This window comes from Anolis sagrei, chromosome 9, assembly GCF_037176765.1.
Source record: "Anolis sagrei isolate rAnoSag1 chromosome 9, rAnoSag1.mat, whole genome shotgun sequence".
NCBI classification, from domain to species: domain Eukaryota; kingdom Metazoa; phylum Chordata; class Lepidosauria; order Squamata; family Dactyloidae; genus Anolis; species Anolis sagrei.
In genome coordinates this window covers 226303-242592 of record NC_090029.1, presented here as the reverse complement: position 1 = coordinate 242592, position 16290 = coordinate 226303, and the positions used below count along the sequence as shown (strand labels likewise).

General features: G+C 49.5%; 1 protein-coding gene across 1 annotated transcript in view; it reads left to right on the top strand.

Moving 5' to 3' along the window:
* Nucleotides 1–16290, top strand: part of CCDC33 (coiled-coil domain containing 33) — a 183742-nt gene that overhangs the window by 60887 nt on the left and 106565 nt on the right. The window lies entirely within an intron of this gene.

The window sequence follows — 16290 nt, the reverse complement described above, 5'->3', positions numbered from 1 at the left end:
TGGAAACAGGCCGATAGTTAACCAATTGAGTGGGGTCCAGTGATGGTTTCTTCAACAGCGGTTTTATCACAGCTTGCTTTAAGCTGGCTGGAAATATGCCTTCCCGAAGGGAGGCATTAACCACCACCTTAACCCACTCGGCCAATCCCCCTCTGGCCTCCTTTAGAAGCCAGGATGGGCAGGGGTCTAGGATGCATGTGGTAGCTCTCATTCCTCCGAGCACCTTGTCCACATCCTCGGTTTGAACCAATTGAAATGAATCCATCAAAATTGGACAAGCAGATGCTCGTGTTACATCCTCAGAGACTGCCGTTAATATGGTGTCCAGTCCAGAGCGGATCAAAGCGACTTTGTCTGCAAAGAACTGAGCAAAGGCTTCACAGCGAGCCGCCGAGTCATCAGGGCACCCATCCTGAATGGTGGGTTTTAACAGGCCTCTGACAACTCGGAACAGTTCAGCCGGACGGTTCTTTGCAGACGCAATAGTGGCCGCAAAGAAAGTTTTCTTTGCGGCTCTTATTGCCGCGGCGTATGACCTTAAAAAGGCCACAAACCGTGTTCGATTTGGCTCGCTCGGATCCGAACGCCACACGCCCTCTAGTTCCCTCTTCTTTCGCTTCAACGCTGCCAGCTCCTCAGTAAACCAAGGAGCTGGTTTAGTTCGGCTACTTGAGAGGGGACGTTCTGGAGCGATCGTGTCTATTGCTCTGGTCATCTCCCCATTCCAGAGAGCGACCAGGGCATCAACAGGATCGCCAACCGAGGTGGCGGGGAATTCCCCAAGAGCCATCAGGAATCCCTCCGGATCCATAAGCCTCCTGGGGCGGACCATTTTAATAGGTCCTCCACCTCTGCGGAGGTTAGGGGGTGCAGTAAGTCTAAAGCTGACCAGATGGTGGTCGGTCCATGGCAACGGAGAGATGGATAACTCCTCGACACCGCCGCCTTCCTCCCATCCCTGACAGAAAACTAAGTCCAATGTATGTCCAGCACAGTGGGTGGGGCCAGATATTTGTTGGGACAGCCCCATGGTTGCCATGGTAGACATGAAGTCCTGAGCCGCTCCCGTTAGGGCAGCCTCGGCATGGACATTGAAGTCCCCCAGCACAAGTAGCCGCTGGGACTCCAATGCCAGGTCCGAGACTACCCCTGCTAGCTCAGGTAGGGAGACTGTAGTGCAGCGAGGTGGACGGTACACTAGCAGAATCCCTAATCTGTCCCGGTCACCCACCCTCAGGTGGACGCATTCAAAATTTGTTGACTGCGGGATGGGGGTCCTGGTCAGAAGAATGGAATCTCTATAGACTACTGCAACCCCGCCTCCCCGCCCTCCGGATCTCGGTTGGTGCTGCACAGAGAACCCGGGTGGACAGAGCTGGGTCAAATTTACACCTCCCGCTTCATCCAGCCAGGTCTCTGTGATGCACGCCAGATCTGCCCGTTCATCCAAGATTAAATCCTGGATAAAAGTTGTTTTACCGTTGACAGATCTGGCGTTCAACAGCACCACCTTCAATCCGGAGGGACCGCCAACCTGGTTACACCAACTTACCGTATCAGGAGACCGATTTGGGATTACTAATGTTGTTCCACGTTCCCTAGGCCGAATTAAAGGTCTCCCTTTCCCGTATCTCCCCTTCCCCACCACGACTTCTATGGGGGCTCCTCGACTAACGGAAGCCTCTCCCTCCTCCATGACGCGTTCAACATCCATAATAGTAAGCCAAGAATCATTATAGACTGTTTGATAGAGTACAAATCCAGTTTGCCAAGGCTTTACCCTCCAATCGTCTCCTGCTCCTATTATGTTATAATCAAGTCCCCCGGAGCTATTCCATTTTCTTTGTCCCCCACATGCAATTAGTAACCAAGTTAACAATTGCAAGAAGTTAAATAATAGCATGGATAACAGTTGATTATACAGTCAGGGGGTTTGGTTAAAGCTCTTAAAGTGCAATTGGGAGTTATGTCAACAATTAAAATGCAGTGACTAACAATTAATCTCAAGGTGCCTAATGAGATGCGTCATGGAGGCCTGATTCAACGCTGATGTATCGAGTCAATTAAAGTGCTAGGATTGATTAAAGTGTCCCCGAGATAGAAAGTTTAAAGTGCTAATAAGATAAGATAAAGTGCTAAGCTTATGAAGTTGCTAAAGTGCTCTGTGCAACCGTACTGATTTTAGTTCGTACAGTTGAAAGGTGGTTGCGCAACCAAAGTTAATTAGCACCATCAAGGAGGTCAACACAATAACAATATCAGCACCAAATAAGATAGAGGTCAATCCAACCAAAGTTGGTCAGCACACTTGAAAAAATGGATTGCAATCAAAAAGGATCGGCAAAGACAATTAGAATTAACAACAATTGACAACGATCAGCGATAATACAGTTCGTTACAGTCCAAAAGTGGATCAGTGAGATGTAAAGATAAAAAAGATAAAAAATATAAAAAATTGGTCAAAGGTGGCCAAGTTCAATGTTCCGGGATGTGATGGAGAAACTGGGCAAACCAGCAAAAATTAATGGCCGGTAGCTGTTGATTAAACTGGCACTATTGCTTGTTGCCCGTCAAGATGGAATTTATTTAGGGCCTGTGTGTTATGAGGGTCCGCTAAGGTTTTAATGAGGCAGACTGGCCCACAAAATGGCGACAGCGTATCAAGCCGGCGAGATGAAGCCCAATGGTGACACAACGCCGCTCCACAGCGGTCCAACCGAACCCACACCGAGTTGGGCCGACGCGGAGTCCGCGGAGCCGTCGGTCCCTGGGGCCGGCTATAGCAGCGAGACAGCAGATGTAGGAGGCTCACCACATCGGGCCGAGCAGCCAGCACAGTCAGGAGCGCAACCACACAAACAGCAACGCCGGAAGGTCGCGTCGCCGCAGCCGCCACAGCCCCGGCAGCCAGGCAGCCCAGCGCCGGCGCTAGGCAGCGGGCAGCCAAAGCAGGAGGTCCCGCGGAGTCCCGACGCCCGGCAGCCGACCGCGGTAGCGCAAAACAGCTCTCAACCCCCGAGCAACAAGGGAGGCGCCCGGGTCCAGCAGCCGCCGCGTCCAGCAGGCGCAGCCCCCGGTCCCTGCGGCGCCCCGGCCCGGTCTCTCCGCCGATGTCGACAGCCGAGCCCACAGGGCGTGCAGTCAGCCGAGCCAAGGAGGGCAAAGTGGAACTCCAGGGAAAAGGGGAGCCCGCCCCGGCCGCCGACAAGTTGCCAACCAGCGCCTCGGCGTCCTCAGCGCTCCAACGAGACGCGACCCGCTCGAACACAGAGGGACGGCGCCCACCAGTCGCCCGGCGGTCACAATCCCAAGCGGGAACAAACCTACCCTCCACGCCGAAGCAGGTGTGCACTAGATGAAAAATACAGCTCAGGGAGTGGAGGCAGGGGGGAGCGAGATCCTGAGTCCGCACGCTGTAATGGCGGCTGGCCGCTCTACCTTCTCCTCCTTCTTCCAGCTCTTCAGACTCTGCATACGCCTGTGCTCCTTCAATAGCTTCCCCAAGGCCACCTACGTGACCCTGGTTTGGCAAATTGTATATATATATTTATGTGTTTTACAACAATTTGTTTGCTTATATCCCTGGACTCTTGTGTGGTGTGGTGGTGATAGGTGTCTCCAGACCTGGATGGCAACAATGAGTAGGAGGGATGGCATTCTACCGTGTGGTCTACGCGGCCGGCCTTTGCTGTTAGGACCAAACAGCTGGACTCATTCCTTCCCTGCGGTGTGCTCCCATCCCTTCTTGGCCAAATGCAACACATCGATTGCACAAATGGTGTTCGTGGAATCGCAGGAGTGGAAATGGAATTGCAAAGCTATGTACGTTTTTGCTCCTCGCCCCCCATCCTGGGGTTGCCGAGATCAGACAAAAAGGTAGGCGGGAGGCCACCTGCTCCTCCGCACCTTGCTCTGATAGGTTGGCTCCTTCTCTACAAAGCAAACAAAAGGAAACTCAAGGTCTCCATCATGCCGCTCCCCCCACCCCACTTTATGCTCGGCTAATAGTTCTGCCGTGAAAGCTTCCATTGTCCCAGGCATCCATTGGGGTTTTTGCACACTTAGCAAGGAGTGGCGTTGAGCTTTGGAGACAAACGGAAAGCACAAATGTATTCTGTTCTGTAGAACAATTGAGGTTTGAAATGGTCTTACGTAGAATGCCATTTCTCTGCATGCAAATCTCTCCCGTGGCATTAATTTCGTATAATGAAATGGCCTTGAAATGCACAGCCTTGGTGTGGTTTTCCATGTATGTGCTAAGAACCCTGAAAGCCTGTTCCCAGCTAAACGAGATCCTGGGTGCATCTATACCAGGTATGGGCACATTTGGGCCCACCCTCCTGGTGTTTTGGACTACAACTTCCACCATTCCTAACAGCCTCAGTCCCTTTCCTTTCTCCCCTCGTCAGCCTCAGTCTCTTTACTTTCACCCTCGGCAGCCTCGGTCCCTTTCCTTTCTCCCCTCAGCAGCCTCAGTCCCTTTCCTCCCCTCGTCAGCCTCGGTCCCTTTCCTTCCTCCCCTCGGGAGGCTCGGTCCCTTTCCTTTCCCCCTGCAGCTGCTTATCAGTTGCCTTCGTTATGAGATCTTCAGCCTTGTTGGACAAAGAGTGTTGGTGCCTCACCAAACTACAAATCCCAATGCTCCATAGTATTAAGCCATGGCAGTTAATACAGTATTGTACTGATCTAATCCCCTTGACATTAAGTCTACTTGTGTCCAACTCTGGAGTCGAAGAGCCAGTGTTGTCTGTAGATGCCTCCAAGGTCATGTGGCCGGCATGACTGCATGGAGTGCCGTAGCTTTCCCACATGTGATCTACTCACATTTGCATGTTTTCGAACTGCTAGGTTGGCAGTAGCTGGGGCTAACAGCGGGAGCTCACTCCACAGATTTGAAGCGCCAACCTTTTGGTCAGCAAGGTCAGCAGCTCAGCTGTTTAATCCACTGCACCACTGGGGGCTCAGCAATGTAGATGCATCCTCAATTGCTCAGTATGTGCAGCTTTGCCGCTCCAGGCTTTTTACGGTTAGAATTAGATCTGTTTATGTCAGAATGTTGTATTTTTTTTCCTTGTGTTTCCCTAAGAGTTTTATTTTGAGACTTTGGCTGGTGCTTTTTCTGTTGTTGTCGGGATGACAAGGTCACCAGAGAGAGGCAAGCGACGGTATCCGTGCTGGCTTCCCATTTCGCGGCTCCTCTCCCCAGATTTCCTTCGGAGAACAGTGTGATGCCGGCCAAGTGTGGCTGTTGTGCGCTCATGCGTGCACAGCCCAGGCGGAGATGCTCAGCGGCGGCTCAGTCGAAAAAAAGGCTGGCAAGCAAGGAAAGTAGGTCACCGTGGCAGCAGGACGAGAGAGGTTTGGACTTGTGGCGGCCGCTCAGGGTGGAGAGCCTTGCCAGCCAATGACCTTCCGGCGGGTTTCGGTATTTTACTTAATTTGCTTGGAAGACATTTTGCAAATTTTAAGGACAGCTAGGGATGCAGTTGTTGGATACCACTTTAACTGCCCTGCCTCAATGCGATGGCGTCTTGGAATTTGTAGTTTGGCACCGGCACTCTTTGATGGGGAAGGTTAAATACCTTGTAAAATTACAACTCCCTTGATTCCATAACATTGAGGCATAGCAGTTTAAAGTAGTTGCTGGGATTTATAGTTCACCTACATTCAAAGAGCATTCTGAACTACACCAACAATGGACTTGAACCAAACTTGGCCACACAGAACTCCCATGACCAACTGAAAATACTGGAAGGGTTTGGTGGGCATTGACCTTGAGTTTGGGAGTTGTAGTTCACCTTTATCCAGAGAGCACTGTGGACTCAAACAATGATAGATCTGGACCAAACTTGGCACAAATACTCAATATGTGAACACTGGTGAAGTTTGGGGAAAATAGACCTTGACATTTGGGAGTTGTAGTTGCTGGGATTTATAGTTCACCTACATTCAAAGAGCATTCTGAACTACACCAACAATGGACTTGAACCAAATTTGGCACACAAAACTCCCATGACCAACAGAAAATACTGGAATGGTTTGATGGGCATTGACCTTGAGTTTGGGAGATGTAGTTCGCTTACATCCAGAGAGCATAGAATCATAGAATCAAAGACTTGGAAGAGACCTCATGGGGCATCTAGTCCAACCCCATTCTGCCAAGAAGCAGGAATATTGCATTCAGAGAACCCTGACAGATGGCCATCCAGCCTCTGTTTAAAAGCTTCCAAAGAAGGAGCCTCCACCACACTCCCTCCGGGGCAGAGAGTTCCACTGCTGAACGGCTCTCACAGTCAGGAAGTCCATCCTCATGTTCAGGTGGAATCTCCTCTCTTTTTTTGCCACCACATCACATTCCTGGCTCATGTTCACCTTCCTCCCCACGAGGACTCCAAGATCTTTTCCACACGTCCTACTCTCGAGCCAGGCCTCATCGTCCCCCATTCTGTCTCTTTGCATTTCGTTTTTCTTGCCTAAGTGGAGTATCTTGCATTTGTCCCTCTTGAACTTCATTTTGTTAGTTTTGGCCATTCATCTCTCTAATCTGTCTAGGACTCCAAGATCTTTTCCACACGTCCTGCTCTCGAGCCAGGCCTCATCATCCCCCATTCTGTCTCTTTACATTTCGTTTTTCCTGCCAAAGTGGAGTCTGTTGCATTTGTCCCTCTTTAACTTCATTTTGTTAGTTTTGGCCAATCATCTCTCTAATCTGTCAAGGACTCCAAGATCTTTTCTCCACGTCCTGCTCTTGAGCCAGGCCTCATCGTCCCCCATTCCGTCTCTTTGCATTTCGTTTTTCCTGCCAAAGTGGAGTCTCTTGCATTTGTCCCTCTTGAACTTCATTTTGTTAGTTTTGGCCCATCATCTCTCTAATCTGTCAACATCGTTTCGAATTCTGCTCCTGTCCAACTCCTCGATGCTATGAATAAATAAGGTATTTTGCCATAGTTCCAGGGGTAGAGGTGCGCATGGAAAACAGCTGGCTCTTGCGTCGCTCCACTTCTGCTCTCCAAGTCAAGTGTGCACAGCAAGCGAGATTGGCAATTGTGTTCCACACGTTGCAAATTACAGCATTGCCGTTCCTTTGAGCAGTGTGTCGTCCCATCCCCCCCCCTTTTCCAACAGTACGATCAAAGGAAGTCAATACGCTTAGAGCTTTCGGGGTGCTTTTTGTGGCCTTTCCCTTTGATTCGGGGCAGAAGAAATGGAATTTCAGAGCAGGCCCTATTGACTGTGGCCTCCAGCTTGGCCCAGACGTGTGCCTTGGCTTCAAAGTTCAGGGAGTGCTTGCTTGCTTTCTTGCTGCGGGGGGCTTGGCTACCCTTCTGCAGCAAAGCCCAGCCTTGCCCTCCCCTCACCACGGATGCTTTTATCCATTATTGATGCATTGGTGGTCCAGCAGGCACTTGGAAGGGGGCTGGAGAGAGGGAGGGGGGGAGGGGGCTTATTTACCCTTCCACTGCTTTTCCTCGAAGGTAGCAATGCCGTACGAGCGGAGAGAAGGCCAATTACGAGCCCAATCGCCGGCAGCGACATTTAGGAGGGGAAAGCAAGCGAACCCATAGGGAGGACGGAGAAGAAGGAGGAGATCGGAGTCTGGTTTTCCCCCATTAACACAAGCCCAAGGCTCCATTAACGCAGACTCTTCATCCGTGATTGGGACACAGTGGTGGTTGGCAAGTGGGGGGGGGGGGCTGGAGAAGAGGCCCCACCGAAGAAAGGCCTCGAGAGCAGCCGTCATTAAATTTTCATCATCATCATCGGCTGGTCTCTCGGAGAAGAGAGGAGTCAGGGAGGGGAGAGAGCGCCTGGGGAGGCGAGGGAGGGAACCAGAGAGGTTCTGAAAAGCCCCCCCCCCTCGACATCAGCTGGGAATATCTCCAGGAGGGGCTCTCGTCCATTTCTGGGGAAGGGGCCGCTCCGCCACCTGCCAGAAGAACCTCTGCTCAGGAAGCGGAAAGCAGGGTGGCCTTGACACTACCAGATGGGACCTGGTTTGGTTGGTCTTGTTGGTGCCTTTGTTTGAATTGGAAGGTTAAATACCTTGTAAAACTACAACTCCCTTGTTGTTGTTGTTGTTGTTGTTGTTGTTATAGTAGAGTGCTGGCTTTAGCCTTTAAAGCCCTAAATGGTTCCAGCCCAGCTTACCTGCCCAAAGACATCTCTCTCCATGAACCATCTAGGTCAGTGTTTCTCAACCTGGGGGTCGGGACCCCTGGGAGGGTCACCAAGAGGAATCAGAGGGGTCACCATAGACCACGAGAACACACAGTATTTTCTGTTGGTCATGGGGGTTCCGTCTAGGAAGTTTGGCCCAATTCTATTGTTGCTGGGATTCAGAATGCTCTTTGATTATAAGTGAACTATAAATCCCAACTATAACTCCCAAATGTCATAGAATCATAGAATCCTAGAGTGGGAAGAGACCTCCTGGGCCATCATCCAGTTCAACCCCATCCTGCCAAGAAACAGGAATATTGCATTCAAAGCACCCCTGACAGATGGCCACCCAGCCTCTGTTTCAAAGCCTTCAAAGAAGGAGCCTGCACCACACTCCAGTGCAGAGAGTTCCACTGCTGAACGGCTCTCACAGTCATAGAATCATAGAATCATAGAGTTGGAGGAGACCTCATGGGTCATCCAGTCCATCCTCATTCTGCCAAGAAGCAGGAATATTGCATTCAAATCACCCCTGACAGATGGCCATCCAGCCTCTGTTTAAAAGCCTCCAAAGAAGGAGCTGCCAGAGAATTGAAGTTTGCCAGCGGAAGGATTGCTAGATCAGCAGACACTGTGTTCAAAATGAGGACTCTGCAAGCTTTCAGTTACAACAGAAAACTACGTTTTACTAAGTACATCTTAGTAACGTCTATTCACAGCAAGCTACAGACAGGAACTCCAAAGGCAAAAACAACAGTCTCTGAACATCTGCTTATCTGACGTCTGGGTGAGACCAGCTCCTCCCTCTTCTTCTCAGCCAGAGAACACGTTATCTCATTTCTGTCAAGGTTACAGTATCACAGCCTCAGCACAGTATTTTCTTATACACAATTGAACAGAATAGAATCCATCTTGAAATACACCTTAATCCATCTTGAATTACATAGAAGCACATTGAAAAACACACATACATAACTAAATAATCCTGACAGGAGCCTCCACCACGCTCCGGGGCAGAGAGTTCCACTGCTGAACGGTTCTCACAGTCAGGAAGTTCTTCCTTGTGTTCAGATGGAATCTCCTCTCTTGTAGTTTGAAGCCATTGCTCCGTTGCGTCCTAGTCTCCAGGGAAGCAGAAAGGAAGCTTGCTCCCTCCTCACTGTGGCTTCCTCTCACATATTTATACACGGCCCTCAACATGTTTCCTCTCAGCCTTCTCTTCTTCAGGCTAAACATGCCCCGCTCCTTAAGCCGCTCCTCATACGGCTTGTTCTCCAGACCCTTGATCATTTGAGTCACCCTCCTCTGGATGTGGACACATTCCAGCATGTCAACTAAATTGTGGTGCCTAGAACTGGACACAATATTCCAGGTAAAGTGGTCTAACCAAGGCGGAATAGAGCACGGGGAGCAGGACTTCCCTCGATTCTAGACACTATAGAGGCCAACATCCCATTGGCTTTTTTTGCCGCCACATCACATTCCTGGCTCATGTTCACCTTCCTCTCCACGAGGACTCCAAGATCTTTTTCACACGTCCTGCTCTCGAGCCAGGCATTGTCATAATTAATAAAAACTTTCCACTATTTGCAAATTTCCTGACAAACTACAAGGAAAGGGAGAATGTGTTTACTCTAAGAGTAGTTTGGCAGTGGAAGGGGTGGCAGTGGAGCTGCTTTCCAAAGAAGCCGTTTTCTCGGTTGTTTCTGATGTTGCGCCCTCCCTCGGCAGGGATCTCCAAAGCCAAGGAAAAGGCCTGTGGCGAGACACACCCCGAGCGAGCAACGGTGGGTGTTTGGTCTCATTGTCAGGCTTGTCGTGGGGAGGGGTCGGCCGCCGAGCCCCCTTTCTTTCTGCGCCCCGCTTCTCCAAACCACGCAGCGCCTACTAAGAAAGATATAATTTCCGATCTACTTTGGTGGCGGTAATTGCCCCATTTCAGACATTGTTATATACTGTGCAAAGGGAGGGTGGGGGGTTGGGGGGGGGGAGATACCAACCAACATAAATGCGATAATTATGGAAAAGCTCTAGTTCTGCGAATGTGAGCAGCTTGGCAATTAACACTTGAGCTCGGCTGAATGGTGTGATTTGCAGGCGCTCCTTGATGGAGGCCCTTCACGCGCTTCCCTCCCCCTCTCTCTTTCTTTCTTTCTTTCTTTCTCTCTCCCTCCCTCCATCCCTGCCGCCTGCCCTCCTCCTTCCTTCCTTCCTTCCTTCTTTCCTTCCTTCCTTCCTTCCTTCCTTTGGGGAATTTGTCTTTGGGTACGTGGATAATAGGTATTCATAGAACCGGAGAGCAACACGCATAATGAGGCCTGTCTCTGGGGACGAAGTGTGGAGAATGAAGTGCAAATGATGGAATTGATTAGATGGATCGATTGAAGAGTCCAAATTTGAAAGGCGGTTGTCGCTGGAGCTAAAATAGAGACGTTCCCTGGCATTGGGTTGAGCAGGACTCAAGTAGCGATCCTAAATGGTTCGGCCCAGCTTATTGCTCCTTCCTGTTTCTCTCCAGCCCCATTGTTATCCAAACTGACCTCAGGATCTCCAGGTTCACTTGGAGTCTCGTTTTCCTTTTCCACTTCATTTCCCTCTGTTGATTCAACAGGCGCTTTGGAGATCTCTTCTTCTCAAGAGGTTACTATTTTTTTCCAGGGATTTATTTATTTATTTATTTGCTTTATTTCTATACCGCGTTTCTCAGCCTAATTAGGCGACTCAATGCGGTTTACACAATGAAAATTATCACAACAATAACAGTTAAAACACATCGTACACAATAACAAAATACACAATTATTATCAATTCGTGATGCCTCAATAACAAAGCAAAATCCATTCTCATAGTCCTTGTGCCATTCCTATGTTCGATTTACCGTCTTCCTATGTTCATTTGCAATGATTAGCCAAACGCTTGCTCAAAGAGCCAGGTTTTAACCTTCTTCCAAAACGCCAGCAGCGAAGGAGCTTGTCTGATGTCAATGGCATTCCATAGCCAAGGGGCCACCACCGAGAAGGCCCTGTCTCTCGTCCCCGCCAAGCGTGCCTGTGATGCAGGCGGGACCGAGAGCAGGGCCTCCCCGGACGATCTTAGTGTCCGCGTCGGTTCATAGGTGGAGATGCGTTCGGAGAGGTAAGTGGGGCCGGAACCGTTTAGGGCTTTGTAGGCTAACACTAGCACCTTGAATTGTGCCCGGTAGCAGATTGGCAGCCAGTGGAGCTGGCTCAGCAGAGGAGTGGTGTGCTCCCTGAGTGCCGCTCCTGTTAGCAACCTGGCTGCCGAACGCTGGACCATCTGAAGCTTCCGGGCAGTCTTCAAGGGCAGCCCCACGTAGAGGGCGTTGCAGTAATCTATGCGGGATGTGACCAGAGTGTGGACCACCGTGGCCAAGTCAGACTTCCCGAGGTACGGGCGCAGCTGGCGCACGAGCCGGAGCTGTGCGAATGCTCCCCTGGCCACCGCCGAGACCTGGGGCTCCAGGCTCAGCGATGAATCCAGGGTCACACCCAAGCATCACACCCAGGATTCTACCAGCTCATCCCTCAATTCATCTCCAGATTCTTCAAAGTTTGTGCAGAATGTTGGAGTGACACTTTGTGCCCAGCTGAAGAGCCAACTAAGACGATAAACCCCCAGAATCCCCCAAAGCGGAAGCTGATTTGACCACGGCTTCGGATGCTGAAGTGGATGAAGGCAGACTTGATCCAAGATCTGATGATGATGATGATGACACAAACTTTGAAGAATCTGGAGATGAATTGAGGGACGAGCAGGTAGAATCCCTGGCAAAAATGGTAACCTCTCTAGAAGAAGAGATCTCCAAAGCTCCTGTTGAATCAACAGAGGGAAATGAAGTGAAAAAGGAAAATGAGACTCCAAGTGAACCTGGAGATCCTGAGGTCAGTCCAGCCCAGCTTCTCTCTCCCTATGAAGCCGCCAGGGACTTGAGATCATCGGAGGAGGAGGCCCCACTCTCGATCCCGCCTGCTTCGCAAGCACGTCTGGTGGGGACGAGAGACAGGGCCTTCTCTGCGGTGGCCCCTCAGCTGTGGAACTCCCTGCCCAGGGATATCAGATCGGCCCCCTCTCTCCTAACCTTTCGAAAAAAAATCTGAAAACATGGCTCTTCAAGCAAGCTTCTGGAGCCTCAGCATAATTAGCGAAACTTGAATCGGAAAATGTATTTATTATTATTTACTAGCCGTCCCCTGCCACGCGTTGCTGTGGCCCACACGGGGGTTCTGTGTGGGAGGCTTGGCCCAATTCTATTGTTGGTGGGGTTCAGGGTGCTTTTTGACCCCTAAGTGAACTATACATCCCAGCAACCACAATTCCCAGAGGACAAGGTCTATTTTCCCCAAACTCCATCTGTGCTCATATTTGGGCATATGGAATATTCGTGCCAAGTTTGGTCAATGTTTGAGTCCACAGTGCTCTCTGGATGTCCATGAACTACAACTCCCAAACTCAAGGTTGATGTCCACCAAACCCTTCCAGTAATTTTTGTTGGCCATGGGAGGTCTGCGTGCCAAGTTTGGTCCAATTCCATCCTTGGTGGAGTTCAGAATGCTCTTTAATTGTAGGTGAACTATAAATCCCAGCAACTACAACTCCCAAATGACATAATCAGTTTTCCCTCCAACCCCACCAGTATTCAAATTTGGGCATATTGGGTAACGTAAGGGCATGAAGTCCAGTCGAGTCCAACTCTGGGAGCTGGTGCTCAATTTCTGGGCCAAAGAGCCGGTGTTGTCCATAGACACCTCCAAGGTCATGCGGCTGATATGACGGCATGGAGCGCTGTTGTTGGGTATTTGTGCCAAATTTGGCCCAGTGAATGAAAATACATCCTGCATTTCATATTTTTACATTATGATTCATAACAGTAACACAATTACAATTAGGAAGTAGCAATAATAATTTTAAGCAAGGGGTCACCACTGAGAAGGCCCTGTCTCTCGTCCCCACCAGGCTGGTGGGATCGAGAGCAGGGCCTCCCCAGAAGATCTTAAACTACGAGGTGGAACGTAGAGGGAGATACGTTCAAGCCAGAAGAGAATGTTCTCTCCCTGATTATTGGCCAAAACCCAAAGCGAGGTCCCACGCTGGGCTTCACCTTGCCCCTTATACAATCTATTACTCAACAAGGACATAATCCCACTAAATCGCAACCCTTGCCCAGCTAAACCCGTGGCTCTTTGGAAGGGTGTACACAGAGGCTCCTTTTTCCCCAACCCAAGACCCTTAAGCCGCCTTAATGAAACCCTGAGTGGCGCAAAGGACCTCTCAAAAGTCACCTTTGTTCCCCTTCTTGTTCCTCCCTCCGCTTCTCACCTTGTTGTTGCCTCATCAGGTCCAGGGATTTATCACACTATGTAACATGATTTTCGTTCCTGGGTAACAAAGGCCGTTTCCTAATTGGTTCTGTCATCAAGAACATGGGGAAAGTTTATTAAAGTGCACAAACTTTGTTTTTGTGGGGCATCCTGCAGCAATGAATCTCTCCTCAAGTCTCAACCAATTCAACATAGTTTGTGGCAGCCACAAAAATGAGGTTTCTGGAGTAGAAAAATAATAAGGAGCCTAGTGTCTAGATATCCAGGGAAGTCCTGCTCCCCATGCTCTCTTCCGCCTTGGTTAGACCACACAACCTGGAATATTGTGTCCAATTCAGGGCACCACAATTCAAGAGAGATCTTGACTCTAAGCTGGAATGTGTCCAGAGGAGGGCGACTCAAATGATCAAAGGTCTGGAGAACAAGCCCCATGAAGAGCGGCTTAAGGAGCTGGGCATGTTTAGCCTGAAGAAGAGAAGGCTGAGGGGAGGCATGATAGCCATGTATAAATATGTGAGAGGAAGCCACAGGGGGGAGGAGGGAGCAGATCAAGGGTCTGGAGAACAAGCCCTATGAGGAGCGGCTTAAGGAGCTGGGCATGTTTACCCTGAAGAAGAGATGGATGAGACATGATGAGGGCCATGTATAAATATGTGAGAGGAAGCCACAGGGAGGAAGAGGGAGGAAGCTTCCTTCCTGCCTCCCTGGAGACTAGGACAGAAGGGAACAATGGCTTCAAACTACAAGAGAGGAGATTCCACCTGAACATGAGGAAGAACTTCCTGACTGCGAGAGCTGTTCAGCAGTGGAACTCTCTGTGTTCCCCGGAGGGAGTGTGGTGGAGGCTCCTTCTTTGGAAGCTTTGAAACAGGGGCTGGATGGCCATCTGTCGGGGGTGCTTTGAATGCAATATTCCTGCTTCTTGGCAGAATGGGGTTGGACTGGATGATGGCCCAGGAGGTCTCTTCCCACTCTAGGATTCTATAACTTCCTGACTGTGAGAGCTGTTCAGCAGTGGAACTCTCTGCCCCGGAAGGAGTGTGGTTGAGGCTCCTTCTTTGGAAGCTTTTAAGCACATCCTGGATGGCCATCTGTCGGGGGTGCTTTGAATGCGATTTTCCTGCTTCTTGGCAGAATGGGGTTGGACTGGATGATGGCCCAGGAGGACTCTTCCAAATCTAGGATTCTAGGATTCAACATAGTTTGTGGCAGCCACAAAAATGAAGTTTCTGGAGTAGAATAACAACAACAACAACAATCATCATCATCATCATCATCATCATCATCATCTTTATTTATACCCCGCCACCATCTCCCCGATGGGGACTCAAAGCGGCTTACATGAGGCCAAGCCCAAACAACAAATTACAACAGAGTAAAACTGAAAATGCAAACTGAAAATGCAAATAATAAACAACATCACAATTTCAACAGAAAGGAGGAAACCATGAAAATGAACGAAATCTGGCTCCCAGTATTAAAAAAAACTCTAAAATTAGAGCAGCCAACAACACAGAGGAAACAAACAAGGACATCTAATCACCTCTTAACAAAAGATTTCTCCAGGCACTGCCAGGTCATCAAATGCTAATCAAGGTGGTCAGTTGGAACATTCACCCCTAGCTCCAGCAGACAAGAGTCCTTTGCCCCACCCCGGTCATTCCACAGATATACAGGGTTAGTCAAAATGCATAGGCCAATAAGCCATTCAATTGAATGGCTTATTGGCCTATGCATTTTGACTAACCCTGTATAAACCCATTTTTTTTAGTTCCAACACACCTCACTACCTCTGAGGATGCTTGCCATAGATGCAGGCGAAACGTCAGGAGAGAATGCCTCTATACCATGGCCATAGAGCCCGAAAAAACAACAACAACCCACACATAGGAAGTAGTTGTGTTGTGGTTAAGCCAAAGGTTGTGGTTAAACACAAAGTCTGCAGGTACAAGAAGGTACTTTCCATCAAAAGGCCAAGGGAGAGGGGCTAGAAAGAGTCCTCACAACCTCTGAGGATGCTTGCCATAGATGCAGGCGAAACGTCAGGAGAGAATGCCTCTAGACCATGGCCATAGAGCCCGAAAAAACAACAACAACCCACACATAGGAAGTAGTTGTGTTGTGGTTAAGCCAAAGGTTGTGGTTAAACGCAAAGTCTGCAGGTACAAGAAGGTACTTTCCATCAAAAGGTCAAGGGAGAGGGGCTAGAAAGAGACCTCACTACCTCTGAGGATGCTTGCCATAGATGCAGGCGAAACGTCAGGAGAGAATGCCTCTAGACCATGGCCATAGAGCCCGAAAAAACAACAACAACCCACACATAGGAAGTAGTTGTGTTGTGGTTAAGCCAAAGGTTGTGGTTAAACGCAAAGTCTGCAGGTACAAGAAGGTACTTTCCATCAAAAGGTCAAGGGAGAGGGGCTAGAAAGAGTCCTCACAACCTCTGAGGATGCTTGCCATAGATGCAGGCGAAACGTCAGGAGAGAATGCCTCTAGACCATGGCCATAGAGCCCGAAAAAAACGTCCAACAACCCAGTGATTCCGGCCATGAATGCCTTCGACAAAGCACTGAACAACATCACAATTACATAAAACATGTGAATACATAACAATATAAAACAGCAATAAGCACAATTACAGCAACTTCCAAAGTAAGTATCACACAACTAAATAGGAAATAACACTTTCAAACCAGGAACAGAAAATTTTTCAAATTGTGTTGCATGGTGTAATGCGTTCTGTTGTTGCGCAGGAGTCAAAGCCAGGCCTGGGAACCTGGGAATCTCCAAG